Here is a 17,163-nt window from a genome sequence, read left to right as displayed (position 1 = left end):
TATCATAGGAGAGTTAGTCGGTGAGCTACTGAAACATATGAAGAATAAATTAAAACAAAAGAGGGAAAATATTAAGTGTATTTTTACAAGTAAAACATTCCTTACATGTCTTAATTTTTTGGACAAAAAATGGAAATATAATGTCCATGTTTGGTAAAATAGTTAGTTTATTAGTTAATTTTGACTTATTTGACCACTATTAATTATTTGGCTTAGTTAACAAATTAATATAAATGTTTTTTTTTTTTTTTTGAATGCATATAAATGTTTAGTTAATTAGTTTTTTGTAATTTCAAAATACTAAAATTAAAAAAACTGCTCAAATTAACTTTTTCAATTAGCTTTTTGAAAAAAAAAAATTATACCAAACAGCTATCAACAAACATCTAATTTACCAAACACATTTTTACAATCAGCTAATGTTATCAACTAGTTATACATTCTAATTAACACAATCAGCTAACAACCAACAGCTAACAACTATTTACAAAACAAGACCAATATATTATAGTAAAGAGTTAATTCCATTTTTATCATAGATTTATAGGTGACAGTTCACTTTTAGTCAATTTTTTCAGAACATTCACATTTGATCCTAATATTATTATGGCATGATCATTTTTGGTCCTCCACCAACAAAATCGTTGAAAAGTCGTTAAATACAAGGACATTTCAATCTTTTTTGTATAAAGTAGGTTGACCCGTTATATTTTATTTTTTACTTTTTTGAAAAACAAAAATTATAATTGAATAACTAAGTGCCCTTATATTTTAAAGAATTTATTTTAATAAATTAAAATGTAAAATACTACTTCTTCCGTCATATTTTATGTGTCTGATTCAATATAATTAATGAGGTTTAACTAAATTTATTTTTAATTTAATTTTTCATAATGTTAAGTCTAGTATTGTTATATAAAATTTATATACTTAGATATTATATTAAAAATATTATTAAATACAAAAAATTAAAATAGTTAAAAATTATTAATCAATAAATCAATAAATAGTAAATATAACAGTTGAACGAGATATAGGGAGTAAATAAGGTGAGTGTAAAAATTAAGAATATGTGTAAACAAACACGCAGCTGAATTCTTAGAATGGTTGATTGGATGAGAGAAGAGTGAAGGCCGGGGTGAAGGGAAAAGTACATACATATATCATATATGATATATATACATATTATAGCCAATAGATATAGGTAGAGTTGGGTGGGAGGAGAGTGTTGGGTGCAGTGCAAGATTCACACGGCAGAGTGCCCTTTAATTCAGGATTGTGTATTCTTGGACGTACTACCTACTTGTCTTGTACTTGTACAGCTCACACAGTCACACCCAAACCTACATAGCCAACGCATATATAATTGTATTCAGTGCGGTGAGTTTATTTTATACGGAGTATGTTTGAATCTGTTCTTTTAATGTTCGTGTTTAGTAGAATAAATAAATTATAAAATGTGTTTCAACTGATATATATATAAGCTAAGGCCGCTATTAGTAAAGTAAATGTTATCAATTTATTTTAGGTTGGTTGATAAAATAAATTTTGCGCCAAAAAATGACTTCTACTATATGTGTTTTTTATTTTTATTTTATAACTTTTATTTATTGATATGATAATTGCTGATCGGTTATTTTTCTTTTATGGGTCCCAAAGAAATGTCAACATTAAAATTTGGTGGGAGAGTGGAAAAAGAAAAATACTACATGTATTCTCATTTTCTACTCTCAACTTTTACTTCCACACTTAAAATATTGATGTAAGCACTTGTACGGAGACCCACATAAAAAAATAACCTATCAAAGCTCGTCACATTAGGGAGTAAATTTGAAGAAGTAAGATTTGAGAGTACATGTAATAGAACTCGTGGAAAAATTATGAGTAGAATTTGATAGTAAAAATAATATTTTTCAATTTGTAACTGGTACTCCGTATTTGTTAAATTTGAAATTTGTGGTTTTGAATTAATTTCTGAAATAGAAAATAAATTGCTATAGAAAGACTTCCTATTGTAACTATGTTAAGGGTTAAAGCTGAAAGAGTTCCGCATTGTGTCTTTGTATAATTTTTTCCCTGGTCTAGTTATAAATTTTCTCAATTATACTAAGAGCCTATACATTGTGATTAATTATACTCATGTTTGGTAATATTTCAAGAGGGTTAAGCTAAAAGAAACATTTATTGTCCTATCCACACCCCATGAGTTGGTTAAAATTTTAATTATATGCATTCATTTTGATAATATATTTAATCACGTTCACTATATATACAAATGCTAAAAAAAAAAATGATTAAATTGGCCGCCTAAGTCAATCGTATAGTGCAATTGGGTTCTCTAAGTAAAAAAAAAAAAAAAAAAAAAAAAAAAAAAAAAAAAAAACCTTCATTCTAATCCCCTAAATCAGCATGAAAAACGAAAGTTCTCTCAAATGAAAGTTCTCTCTAAAAAATAATTACCACAAAAATATTAACTAAGCAATTAAATTAAACTCTCTCACTAGCTAGGGTTTCTTTCCATCTCTCCCTCCTAGGGTTTTTTGCCTGTTTTCTCACCGTGCGATCACCATTCTTTTCCGAACGAAGCACTCGCCAATCATCTGTTCACTGCCTCCATGGCGTCAGGGTCCCAGCAGCACGGTGACGGCTCGTTCCAGTGTAACGAGGACTCGTTGTCCGATCAGTGGGCCGACATGCAACTTGAGGATGAGGAGGAAGGTGTGGTCGCCGACAACACCTTCCAGCCGATCGATGTGGATGGAGGCAAGGTTTATTCGATTGTTGGGTATTTTCTCACAAGGAAGATGATCAAGGTTGAGTACATGCGACAGGTCTTAGCATCGGCATGGCAACCTGTGATGGGTTTACGGGTAACGGAGTTACATGCGAATTTGTTTCTGTTTGCTTTTTATCATGAGACGGATATGCTCCGGGTGCTTCAGGATGGGCCATGGTCTTTTGAGAATCACACATTGATCTGCCGACAAGTGTGTGATGGTTCTTTGCCAGGGGAAGTTAAGCTTGATACTGTGGATATGTGGCTGCAAGTCTATGACCTGCCTATGGGGTACACGTCCAACATAATTCTGGAACAGGTTGGTAATTATGTTGGTACTTTTATTAAGTGTGATGATCGTCAGGTTGGAGGGCCATGGAAAACATTCTACCGTGTGCGGGTTGCAGTATCAGTGGACCAACCGCTAAAGCGCAGAATGAAATTAATACGCCGGGATAAAACCTGGGGATGGGTCAATCTGAAGTATGAGCGCCTACATAATTTTTGTTACTGCTGTGGTATGTTAGGGCACCTTGAAAAATTCTGTGTGAAAGCTAGGGTTTCCGGGATCACACCAGAACTTTATCCGTATGGACCCTGGATGAGAGTAGGGAGGGCCAAGGGCCCGAGGCCGGTTGGAGCGTCATGGCTATTGCCGCCGGTTGGTGTTACACCGTCACCACCGAAGGTGCAGCCTGGTGCGGTATTGTCGAGTGGGGGTGGGATGGCAGATGTGCACATGGTAGTGAGTGGGGATGAGGTGGATGAGGATGTGGTGGCTTCGGCTAAAAGACGCCGTGCTGGTACGGTCAATGATGATGTGGGCGGGGCTACCTTACCGGTGAGTGAGGAGGTGGTGCAGGACAATGTGTCAAAAACCTTGCAGATGGCGGGTCTTGGTTCCCAGACCCGCCCGACCCAATGAGTACGCTCAGCTGGAACTGTCGTGGCTTGGGCAATCCACAGACAGTTCGCGAACTTGAGGACGTAGTGTCCCTGAAGAAGCCCGACTTTGTATTTTTAATGGAGATTAAAGTACGAAGGTATCATGCGGAATGTGTTCGAGTAAAATTAGGGTTTGAGGGTTTGTTTTATGTCGAGCCGGGGGGCGAACGTGGTTTAAGTGGTGGTATGGGGTTATTGTGGCGGAGAAATAGTACGGCAAGACTGATAAGTTATTCGAAGAATTATGTTGATATGGAGATCAGTATGATTGGTTTTCCACACTGGAGGATGACTTGTTATTATGGCTTTCCAGAGAGGAGTAGACGCAAGGAGGCATGGGATCTCATTAAATTCCTAAGTTCACAATCTGATTTACCATGGGTCATGATTGGAGATTTCAATGAGCTTCTATTCCAGTACGAGAAGAGGGGGGGGGGGGGGTAATCCACACCCGAATTATCTTCTGCGTGGGTTTGGAGAGGTTGTGGACTATTGTGGTTTAACTCAGTTACCGATGAGTGGATATCAATTTACATGGGAAAAGGGGAAGGGCACGACTAGATGGATAGAGGAGAAACTAGATAAGGTGCTGGCCACGAATGTGTGGTGTGATATAGTCCCCGGAGCAAATGTGGCAAATCTGTTGATGAGAGAATCGGATCATTCCGCCATCTTCCTAGGTATTCATGATCCAATAGGAAGTGGAGGGACACACAGAAGACAGTTCAGATTTGAGATGGCATGGTTGTATGATGAGGGGTGCAGGCCTGTAGTAGAGGAGTCGTGGAATGAGAAGAGGGGTAATGGATTACAGGATTGTATTGCGCATTGTGGTGATTGTTTGGCTAAGTGGGGGGGGGGGGGGACCGATATCATAAATTTGGTGAGCGGATTAAAAAGCTCCGGAGGGATCAATTGCGACTCAGGGGGCGAATGGATACAGACTCGTTAACTGAATTCCAGCGCTTGGAGGTGGAGTTGAGTAATATGGAGGCCCAGGAGGATGCATATTGGAAACAACGAGCAAAGCAGCATTGGCTCAAGAATGCAGATGCCAATACTAAGTTTTATCACAGGTATGCTTCTCACCGAAAAAGAAAAATTCTATATCTCGCATTATGAATAGTTCTGGGGATTGGGTTGAGGGGAATGATATGAAGGATGTGGTTATGGATTATTTTGCCAGTGTGTTTAGTTCTAGTAATCCTGTTTGTGGGCATAATCTGTTTGAGAAAGTAATGCCTAAAGTCACGCATGAACAAAACGAAGCACTACTTCAGCCTTTTGTGGTTGATGAGGTTAGGGCTGCATTGTTTGCAATGTTCCCAGATAAAGCACCAGGCCCGGATGGAATGAACCCTGGTTTCTATCAGCATTTCTGGGATGTGGTAGGAGGTGACATGGCAAATTATATTGTTGATTGCTTGAATAAGCGTACTTTCCCCCTGTATTGAATGAAACGAATGTTGTGTTAATTCCAAAGAAGGATGTCCCAGAGTTAGTATCTGATCTACGTCCAATAGCCCTAAGCAACGTTGTTTACAGAGTGATGGCCAAAATGATCACGCAGAGAATGAAACCCTTGATGGAAGGTATTATTTCGGACACACAAAGTGCATTTATCCCTAATCGGCTAATTACTGATAATATTTTAGTAGCGGCTGAGGTGGGACACTTTTTGAATAGAAAGCAGTGTGGTGTTGGTGGATGGGGGGCTCTTAAACTGGATATGGCAAAGGCATATGATCGTATGGAATGGCCTTTTTTAAAGGGGATGCTTAAAGCCTTAGGGTTTGATGATAGGTGGGTGAATTTGATCATGTTGTGTGTTTCCACAGTCTACTACAGGTTCCTGGTCAATGGGTCTCCTACGGAGGCAATACTACCCACTCGTGGTCTCAGGCAGGGAGATCCTTTATCCCTGTACCTATTTATTATTTGTGCAGAAGGCCTTTCTCTGTTATTACAGCAGGCACAGACTAGTGGTTTAATTCATGGTTGTAGAGTGGCACGAGCTGCGCCCTCGATCTCTCATTTGTTTTTTGCTGATGATAGTTTACTATTTTTTAAGACAAATGTGCAGGAAGCTACAGAGATTAAGAATATTTTGACTATTTATGAGAGCTTATCTGGGCAAATGGTCAACTATCAGAAATCTAGTATTTTCTATAGTAGGAATACTAGTGGGACTGACAGGGATATGGTGGCACAGACCCTTGGGGTGGTTCAAGCTCCGAATTTTGGAAAATATTTGGGGTTACCAGCTTTTGTGGGGAGAAATAAGAAAATAGCTTTTGCCTACATTGAGGACAAAATCAAACAGAGAATTGTGTCATGGAATAAGAAGCTCCTAACGCAGGCTGGGAAAGAAATATTATTGAAAAGTGTAGCTCAGGCAATGACTACCTTTTGAATGAGTGTATTTTTTTTGCCCATATCTGTCTGCTCTGCTATTGAACGCACAATGAACCGATACTGGTGGGGTTCTGGGACGGACCGTGGTATTCATTGGAAATCTTGGGATAAGTTGTGTATCCCAAAGAAATATGGAGGTTTGGGATTTAAGGATTTATGAGCATTTAATCTGGCTATGCTAGGAAAACAATCATGGAGGTTCCTTACCAATCTTGACTCTTTGGTGGCCCGCATTTATAAAGCCAGGTATTATTATAACCGCCCCTTTAACGAAGCATGCCTAGGAAATAATCCTAGCTATTGTTGGAGGAGTATCATGGCAGCCAAAGATTTAATAGTTGGTGGAGTGAGACGTCGTGTTGGAAATGGTAACTCAACTCTAATATGGAAGGATCCCTGGTTGCAGGATGAAATGGACCCTATGATCCAAATGGAAATGCCGCCACAACTAATGGATGCAAAGGTATCTGGGTTAATAGATCAGACGACTGGTACATGGGACCCACATATTTTAGCAGATATTTTTGACCCAAGTGATGTGCCAAGAATATTAAAAATACCTATCTCCCTGGAATATATGAGGATACATGGTATTGGTATGATGACCCCAACGGATGCTACTCGGTCAAGAATGGGTACAGGCACGTGGTGGGTATTTATGAGAGTAGCTCGGGATTTGATAAATGGGACACCCTATGGAAGCTACGAATACCACCTAAATGGAGAATGTTTCTATGGAGAGCTATAAGTAATATCCTTCCTACAACCAACAACTTACTTATAAAGAGGGTGGATGTTGATCCGATATGTGCCATGTGTGGATTAATCAATGAAGATGTTATGCACTCATTAGTCTTATGTGATTATGCAAAGTCCATTTGGACCCAATCTGGCCTTCCATTACCCCATATTATCACAAATATTTTTCATGAATGGTTTAGGGCAATCTTGAATGTTCTAAACTCTAATGAAATTTTACTTGCAGCCGGAATTCTATACAATATTTGGAGAACCCGAAACGGAGCAGTTTGGGATGCCTATCTACAGTTGCCGAAAAGAGTTGTGTTAGCAACTATAACCATGAAGAATACGTGGCAAGCAATGCATGGTCTCACCGCCCAACAGCCGAACCAATTACCTGCTGGACTGCCACCCGAGATCATCACCGCCCAAGTGCCGACTTCGACAGTCTCGGCAGTGCGGCTGCCATTCTCGTCCACTGCCCTGGAGCATCCAACGTATCCGAAACTATGCTACATAGACGCAGGTTACAATGCCACCTTGAAGACAGCCACGGCCAGTGTACTCTTATTAGACCATATTGGAGCTTATGTATCGGCTTGCTGTGTGCCACCACAAGCTTGCTTCTCACCCCTTATGGCCGAGGCCGTAGCATGCAACGAAGCGTTATAGTGGCTCAGACAGCGTGGTGAACAATCAGTTCAAATTTACACGGATTGCCAAACTTTGTGAACCTATCTCGAGTCAACTCTCCGACCTCGATCATATCTTGGCTATGTCCTTGATGAGTGCAGGCGGTTTATAGCTACATTTAATTTCGTTTCAGTTATTTTTATTCCTAGATCACAGAATGTTATGGCACATGATTTAGCGTCAGATGCCTTTACTTATTCTATACCTATGTACTGGGATGAGATCCCGCCTAACTCTATTTCGATTCATATATAAATGCAACCACATTGGTTTTTCAAAAAAATCCCCTAAATCAGTAAAATTGTTCAATTGAGTCCAAAACGACTTGTTTAGCAGGATAATTCTTTACAGGTTTGACACGTGTCATTTTTTTAATTTTTTTTTTTTAAATCTTTTTATTTGTTTATTATAATTATTTTATTTAAAAGAACAAGTTGTCTTCCATGGTTGTTGCCAACAGATTGTCGTCGGATCTCAACCACCTGTCCAGCATGCATCTGAGACTCCAGAAGAACAAGCTCTTCGGCCCGTTCCGTTTTCGAATTTCACTTCCCTGGAGGATCTAAACTCTGATGATAACAAGTTCACTTCCGTCCGTCACCCCCCCCCCCCCACACACACACAAAATTTCATCTCTGCCTTAACAAGCATAAAGACGATCTGTATTAATGACATTCCGATTCTTTCGCCCTGGAAATTCCCGATCGAGATCACGGAATCTTTGTTCCTAGTTAGATTTTCCTATCGCTAGTGTAATCTAGTCAGCAAAATTCCAGACCTTTTTGAATCATTCCGCAGCGTACAGATTCTACGACTTTCGTATAACAACCTCATCGGAACCCTACCGGCCACCCTGGCAAAATTTGAGATCCAGGAGCTAGTTCTCAACAATCAACTTCTAAGTCTTTCCGGCGGGATTGATGTGATCGGTAAAATGGTGTGAAGGAATGAACTGTAACTTTATTGATGTAAACTACCAGCTATATATAGTACATAGAGGAAAGTAAATAGTAGGGAGTTGTAAAAACTATTCAAACATAGCTATTCTACAGGAACATAAATAGAACAAATAATAACTAAATGTAATACTAGCCACATCCATGTAGGCTTAACACGCCCCCGCAAGACGGAGGATCCGTCGGAGACTCCAATCTTGGACCGAAGCTGAAGAAAAAGGCGACGACCTAGTGGCTTAGTGAGAAGATCAGCCAGTTGAGCAGAAGATGAAATGCGCTGCACAACCAGCGTACCATTTGCAACCAAATCCCGAACAAAGAAGTAATCCAATGCTAGATGTTTCATGCGTGAATGAAACACGAGATTCTTACAAATATATGTGGCGCTCAAGTTGTCACAAAACAGTATCGGAGGCTCAACAAGCCCCAATTTTAATTCTTGCAACAGATTTTTGACCCAAAGGACCGCATTTGCTGCATTCGCCAGAGCCCGATACTCAGCTTATGTGGACGACCGTGAGACGGATTTTTGACGCGTAGACTTTCAAGAAATTAGATTATTGCTCAAGTACACTAGATAGGCGGTAGTGGAATGGCCAGCAGTGGTATACGATATACCCACCCCAATCTGAATCGGTAAACACCCGCAACGAAAGGAGTTGACCTGCACGTAGGAACAAACCATGACAAACTGTTCCTTTGAGATAACGCAATAGGCGTTTAGTGACTTGCCAGTGTAACTCTGAGGGTGCATGCATGAACTGCGAGAGCTTGTTGACCGCAAATGCCACATCGGACGTGTGATCACCAAATACTGCATTAGACCAAGCAAGCGACGAAACTAAGTGGCATCAGTCACAGTATCAGATGATTGCAGTTGTACCAACTTCTCTTAAGCAGCCAACGGTGTTGAAACATCCTTTGCACCATCCATTTTGAACTGCGTCAGTATGCCAATAATATACTGGCTCTGTGATAGGAAAACTCCTTCACCAGTAGGAATGACCTCCACACCCAAAAAATGTTGGAAGGTACCAAGGTCTTTAAGAGCAAATTGTGCTAACAAGGACCCCACAAAACGATCAAGCCAGGTAGTATTATTTCTTGTCAATAAATTATCATCTACGTATACTAAAAAATAGACAATTACCCATGGGCTGAGTAAATAAAAAGTAAAGCATTAGCTTGTGACTTAATGAACCCACACCACTGCAGGAACAATGAGAGCTCCTAGTACTATGCTCTCGGGGCCTATTTCAAGACATATAGGGCTTTTGTTAGCTTACAGGCATGGGTTGGATACAGAGGACCAACATAACCCGGTGGCTATTCCATGTAGACCTCCTCTCGTAACGAGCCATGCAAAAATGCGTTGTTAATGTCCAGTTGCCGCAAACCCCAACGATTACTCAACGCGATAGCCGATAGATAGGACCAATCTGATAGTTACCGGTTTCATAATCAAGCTATAGGTCTCAAAATAGTCCCGGCCAGCAGTTTGTAAAAACCCTTTTGCAACAAGGAGTGCCTTGTACCGATCAACTGAGCCATCAGGTTTAAGTTTGAAACGATAAACCCATTTACAACCAATCGGGACCCCAACTCCGTGAGGGACCAGGCACCATTTTTTTTACGGTGAAGCGCATCAAACTCCTCGTCTGTGACACCCCGTAATCCAAATTCAATTAAAAGATTAATTAAGTAATTAATCCTAATCCAATTGGTAATTTAATTCCTTAATTTCCTGAAAATTTAATAGTCGGGGACTAGTAATTGACTAGTCAACCCAAAGTCAAGTGTTGTACCTAAAGCTTTGTGAATAGTTTCCTTGTTCCCTTACATTTTTCATCTTAGTAAGGGTAAAGAAGACATTTTCCGTGTAATGGTATTCCAAGCTAACCTAAGAGACACATTTCATTTCTTCCCAAAAACTCTCCAAAATCATAAGGTCTTCCTTCTCTCTAAAAAGCTAGTTTGCTTTCTCTCCAAGCTAAATCTAGGGCTATCAAGATCTTCCAAGTTTGTCTCCAAGATTCCACCTTTCCTACTCTTGAGCACCTAGGAGGGTAAGATATAAGCTCCTTTTGTGTTTTTAGTGTTTTCTAAGGTATCTTTTTCTAAAGGTGAAATCTTTATGATCTTTTGGTGTGTTCTTGAAGTGGGTGTGGAAGGTGAACCTTGTTAGGAGCTTTGAGAAGTGTTAAGTAAAGGTTTTTATCTACAAGAGGTAACCCATGCTCTACAAAATCTATTTTGTTTACCTATATGATGAATTCTTGGATTCTACATGTGATTTTGCTATGAAATGTGAGTGTTGATGCATTGTCTTGTGAAAATGCATATCTAGAGCTTGTTAGGGTTCATGTATGCCATTGCTTGGCTATTCCTTTGATTCAAGTCATTTTGTTGTATTTGGTGAAATTTGGCATGTTTTGGACTTGAATTTGAGCTTGGAGTTGAAAATCCCCGAAGGGATATTTTTGGTACAGAGTTGGTACCCGCGGGCAGTGGCCTACCCGCCGCTCCACCCGCGGGGAACGTTGATGGTGGGTGTGGTACCCGCGGGCGGTACCACGGGGGGAGGGGGGGGGTCGGGAGGGGGGGGATGGGGTTCCACCCGTGGCCCCACCCGCGGGGTACGTTATGTGGTTGGTTGGGGATTTGTTCCCCGTGATTCTTTTGACTCGGTATTTGATCTTTTGACTTCCCAATGTTCTTTTGTGGAACTATTTGAGTGTCTTCTTGATGTTTCGTATGTCTATAACTATATGGTAGGATTCCATGTAGGTTTTGGTGTCTTGAATCGTGCTAAGTGTTCAACCTTGTGATTCGTTGAACCGTGATGAGTCTTGTGTGTTCTTCGGAACTATGTTCGGTTTACCCATTTGAATAGCATGCTAGTTCGATGTTTAAATGCTAGCGTGTGCGTTGTTTGTCCTTTCCTATTGTGGATGATGACTTGCGTTAATCATCGTTGGAGTCGGATTGCGATCCATTCCTTGATTGAGTATGGTTTTATATCTTCGTTGTGATCCGTTGATTGATTCCTATGATGGTGTGGCGTGTGTGGCTGTACCTGGATTGCACAATTAATGGTATGGGACATTAGTCACCAAGGTACGGCAGTGGTCCTCGTGGCGGCCATGACGCGATTATGGAGTTTGTGACCTTTGCGTAAGGTTCACATATTTGTTTAGGGTAACATGTGTTACCAAGGCATGTGTTGCCATGTGTGAACGGTACCCTCGTATACTATGAAATCGGTGGTTTTGTTGGAGGGTTGTCCGAGGGGGGACGACGGTCCCCGGAGGAATAAGGTTGGACTTGGTGTACAGGGGTCCTGGAGGTAAAGGTTGGAACTAGCTATAAGGTTGGGGGTAGCCATAAGGTTGGAACCGAGCATAAGGAAGGCATATCAATTCGTGATGGATGATGTCACGAAGGCATGTGTTGCCATTGTTGTGTATTTCTCTATTTGTGACATGTGTTGTCACAAAGGCATGTGTTGCCAATGTGTGTGTCCCTATTCTCTTGAATTATGCATGTCGGGTGTTATTCTACTAAGTGATGGTAGAATATGCCTTGAGCCGTTCTTATGAGTCGTTATTGCTTCTTGTTGTATTGGGATGTGTCCCCTTATCTTTGTTGTGAGTGCATAGAGTCTTGTGTTTGACTTCTACTCTTGGATTTGAACTTATATATACTATATCCCGTTTCGCAAATGATTTTGTATATATAAACTATCTACATATGATATTTCACATGTATTGATGGGTTACCAGCATCATTCGCTGACCGGGCGTCGTCCCATATATTCATGTGTTTCTTTTAGGTGCTGAGTAGACGAGAGCGCGGTCTAGAGACAGATAGTGTAGATTCCCTTGAACCTTGTGATGGTTTTGGCCTGTGTGCCGTTGTTAGACTTTAGACTTTTATTGTTGACCTTGTTCTTGAATAGACAGATTATGTTGCAGATGTTTACGCCTGTGCGATCACCGTCGTGTGGACGTGGCATAACACTCTACGTTTTCCATCTATTTCATATTTAAGTCTTCCGATGTGTATGCTTTCATGGTTAGATTATCTGCATGATTAAGTTTTAAATTGGTATGGAAAATCAGGGGTGTTACATCGTCCATAGCTTTACTCCATCGAGCATCCTTCAAGGCCTGAGCGACAGTAGATGGTTCTAAAGTGGCGGTAGAGGATGGGTTGTAGTCAGGTCGATGATATAGTTAGTGTACCTGGGGTTGGGGCGGCACAGCCTAGTGGAGCGACGCAACACATCATTTGGTTGAGAAGAATCGAAGGCGGTGACTAGCTGTGAGGGTGCGAGCTGACTGGGTGGTTGGACGTCGGCAGTAACAGTGGGTGACGAACGAGACGGAAGGGGCTACGGAACACAGCTGGTTTGGGATGAAGAAGACGAGGGACTTCGGGAAGCCTCTAGACTGTTTTTGCCGGAACCTGTAGACGATGAGGCAAGGTCCAATGAGAGAGACGTAGCTGGGGACACAACAGGAGTAGACGGCGCAGGCAAAGCGGAAGGAGTTCCAAACGTCGACTCTGTGGATGATAGGTGCGACTTGAATTGAAGTTGTGGTTGGATGGAAGACTGGCACTTAGTTACATTATCAGACTTGACTTGTAACTCTCTGGAAGGAAATATATTAGGAATAAAACGAACATGCCTTGATAAATAGACTCACTTTGAGACGAAATAGAGGCATTTATAAGCGGGCTGTGTGTTCAAATATCCTAAGAAAATGCATGGCCGCGACCTTGGTTCAAGTTGTTTTTTTTTTTTTTTTTTTTTTTTTTTTTTTTTTTTTTGTGTGTTGTAAGGACGTAACCAATGAAAGCACAAACAACCAAACGGTTGTAATTTATCGTGGTTGGGAGTTTGTTTGAACATAATTTGATAAGGAGATTGATTACCTAATACTGGTGAGGGAAGTTGATTAATTAGATAGACGACAGCCTGAAACGCATGAGACCAGTATGAGGATGGCAAAGAAGCAACGTGGAGAAGTGACATTCCATTTTCGACGACATTCTTGTGTCGCCGCTCAGCCATGCCATTGTGCTCCCCCCCCCCACACCCCCATTGGGAGTTGTAAAATGCGAAATGCCATGAGCATTAAGAAGTGGTATTAATTTAATAACCCCCCCCCCCCCCTTGTCAGAATAAACTGAGACAATTGACAAACCAAAAAAGTTATCCACTAATCTTTTAAATTGAGGGAATATCAAAGAAACATCATATTTTTGTTTTAAAGGATATAGCCAGATGTATCTAGAAAAGTGATCTACAAATATAACATAATAAGCAAAATCATCAATCGATTTTTCCGATGTGCCCCATACATCAGTGTAAGCCAATTGTAGAGGCCTAGTGCTGACAATAGTTCTTTTGGAAAAAGGTAACCTATGACTTTTGTATACATTGCACAATTGGTCGGAAAACTTATTTAACGATGACATTGAAATGGGAACGTTGTAGTGTTGCAACACAAGATGTAACACCTTATTAGACGGATGACCAAGTCGATGGTGCCACTGAGACACGCGTGACAGCTGCATGGAATTGACTATGGGTTGACGCAGGAGTGGTCCATAGTAGACACCATCAATGTTCGCCCCCCGTAGTAGCGACATCCCCGTTCGAAGATCCTTCACAAGAAAGTGGGAATCAAAAAATTCAACTGACACTTGGTTAGTTTTACATAGCTGCGATATGGAAACAAAATTATTATGCAACTGGGGCACACGTAGGACATTTTGGAGAGTGAGCACGGAAGAGGGAGTGAGAATAGAGGACTGACCAATGTGAGAAATTTTTAAAGAATTACCGTCGCCTAGGAGTATTTCATCAGGACCATTGTACATAGTAAAGGTCTACAGAGGAGTCATATTCGGGGTGGCATGATGAGATGCCCCGCTGTCAAACAGCCATGGCGAAGTCGATCTTACGGTAGAATTAGCTGTAGGTGACTAAGACTGAGAAAATTTAGGTGCCTGCACGGAAACACGTTATGATTCTTTAAAAGCTGGGCTATCTTACGACAAGCACGAGTTTCATGGCCAGCAAGGTTACAAAACTGACACACAACACCAAATCGGTTATTGCCATTGTGTGACCAATTTGGTCTATTACTGCCGTACGTGTTGTTGTTGTTGTTGCGGAACCTCTGATTGGTGGTAGACTACTGATTATTTTGGGAAACTGAAGGACCACGTTGGGTGGCATTAGCAGTAGCTAGTAGAGACTGGCGAGCATCATCAGCTTCAATCAACTGACGTTCGTGATTCGTGAGGACATTGACTAATTCTCCCAAAGAAATGGGCTTGTCACGGATATGAACCTCAGAGACGATAGAGTTATACTCGTCTCCTAGTTGTGTTAAAATGTACACAACCATGTCATCATCAGAAACAGGGCATTGAGCCAGGGCGAGATCATCAGCTATGGCCTATGGACCATATGTCGTTCAAAAATGCAGTGACTGATTGATTACTCTTTCGGTTTCTGGTAAGCTTGGCCTTGAGAGAAATAATCGGTCCTCGGGAGGCACTAGCGTAGCTAGCAACGAGCCGTTGCCAGGCATCACAAGCTGTTGAGGTAGAGGCTATAAGGGCTTGTATGGTGTCTGAATAATTCACAAGTAAAACACTGGTGATTATCTGGTCTTGGCGATACCAAGTTAAATGTGCCGGGTTTGGAGTTGTTTGTGCAGTATCATTAAATTTGGCTGGTTCTTTGACAGAACCGTCGATGTATCCAAGGAGATTAAAGCCAATCAGGGTGGACTAAACTTGGCGTCTCCAGACAAGAAAGTTGATGGAGGTGAGTTTGATAGGGAAATTAGATGGAGCATTAAGTTGGACAATGTCATTGGTGGTTGTAGCCATGGATATAAAAATGGTGAAAGAGAAAAAAAAAAACTCCTTAGGGGAATATGGCTCTTGATACCATGTGAAGGAATGAACTGTACCTTTATCGATGTAAACTACCAGCTATATATAATACATGGGGGAGCGTAAATAGGAGGGAGCTGTAAGAACTATTCAAACATAACTACTTTACAAGAACATAAATAGAACAAATAATAACTGAATGTAATACTAGCCACATATAGGCTTAACAAATGGAACATTTGACGCAGGTCCGCCTCCATGCTAACTGGTGGATATATTCTTTTATTTTTTTATTATAATAAATAAATAAAAAGATTTTTAAAAAACAAAAATAAAAAAATGGATACGTGTCAAACCTATGAAAAATTAACCTACTAAATTAGTCGATTTGAATTCAATTGAATTATTTTACAGGTTTAGGAGGTTTGAATCGAAACTTTTTTTATTTAGGGGACCCAATTGTACTATCAGATTGACCTAGGGGGCCAATTTGACATTTTTTTTTAAAAAAAAAGTGACATTGCATTCCTTATTATTATTTATTTATTTATTTATTTATTTTTGTGGTACAATTGGGTTGGTTCAATTATTAGTCTGAGTATGGTATGAGTTTAAAGGTGCTTCCTACAGTTAGGGCCTGCTCAGGATATATACCTCGTGGTCTAACAAAAAAACAAGGGAGTTTTTTCTTCACTCGTGATAAAATGACCTATTTATGAATAACTAATAAATATAAAAAAGATCATATTAGTGACTTCTACAATTACCATTCCTTGACGTGTCTTATTTTTATTGAATACGTAAATTTTTTTATTGACTTATGGTAATGCCAATCAATTCACTAATAATCTATAGAAATAAATAGTTTTTTTATATTTATTTTTTTAAAAAAAATATATGGGAGTGACTAATAGGGAGAGTCTTTATAGGCGAATGTATTTTTCTATACAGAATTATATATATCATATATTACCACATCAAGATATGAAACGGTCTACTTTGAGATATTTTATTTGGTATGTGTATCTAAGTATCTTGTTGGATTATATTAACCTTGTATATGTTGCACGTTTTTTTTTTTTTTATACTAGAAACTAGTATTTTCACTCGTGCGATGCATGGAATGAATTTGTTGTAATATATTAAGAATATTTGAATAGATATATAATTATTTAAATTAGAACATCAAATATTATATAGTGCAATTAAAGATATGGTTTGGATCGTTTATGTATTTTTATATTATCCTTGTTTGAATTGGTGCAAATAATTGCTCAAATTAATAGCTAATGTCTAGATGTACACATGTAGTGTTATAACTTTGAAGATTTTATTTATCATTGTTTAGTATTTATCATTGTCTGTAAAATGTTTTTCTTAAAAAAAAAAAAACTTAAAATAAGAAGCCATTAAAATATGGTTTCTTAAATAAGAGTCCTTTGGCTTCTCAATACTTGTCGACGTTGATAGGCAAGCAATTATGTTTGGAAGAGGAGCATTGGAAGATGAGCATTGTTCAAAGCTCCTCTTCCCAAACATTTTCGATGTAGGATCAAAATGACCCCATATCATTTACAAAGGGGAGCTCGTGGTTCCGTTTTTTTTTTTTTTTTTTCAATTTTAATTTTATTTTGTATATAGTTTTTTTTTTTTTTTTTTTTTTTGAAACAAAACGAAACATTACTATTAAATGCATAAAAGACCGGAAATACAAGCAGG

This window comes from Ipomoea nil, unplaced genomic scaffold (genome assembly GCF_001879475.1).
Source record: "Ipomoea nil cultivar Tokyo-kokei standard unplaced genomic scaffold, Asagao_1.1 scaffold2846, whole genome shotgun sequence".
NCBI classification, from domain to species: Eukaryota; Viridiplantae; Streptophyta; class Magnoliopsida; order Solanales; family Convolvulaceae; genus Ipomoea; species Ipomoea nil.
The sequence above is the reverse complement of the archived record's forward strand: the minus strand, read 5'-3'. Positions refer to the sequence as shown.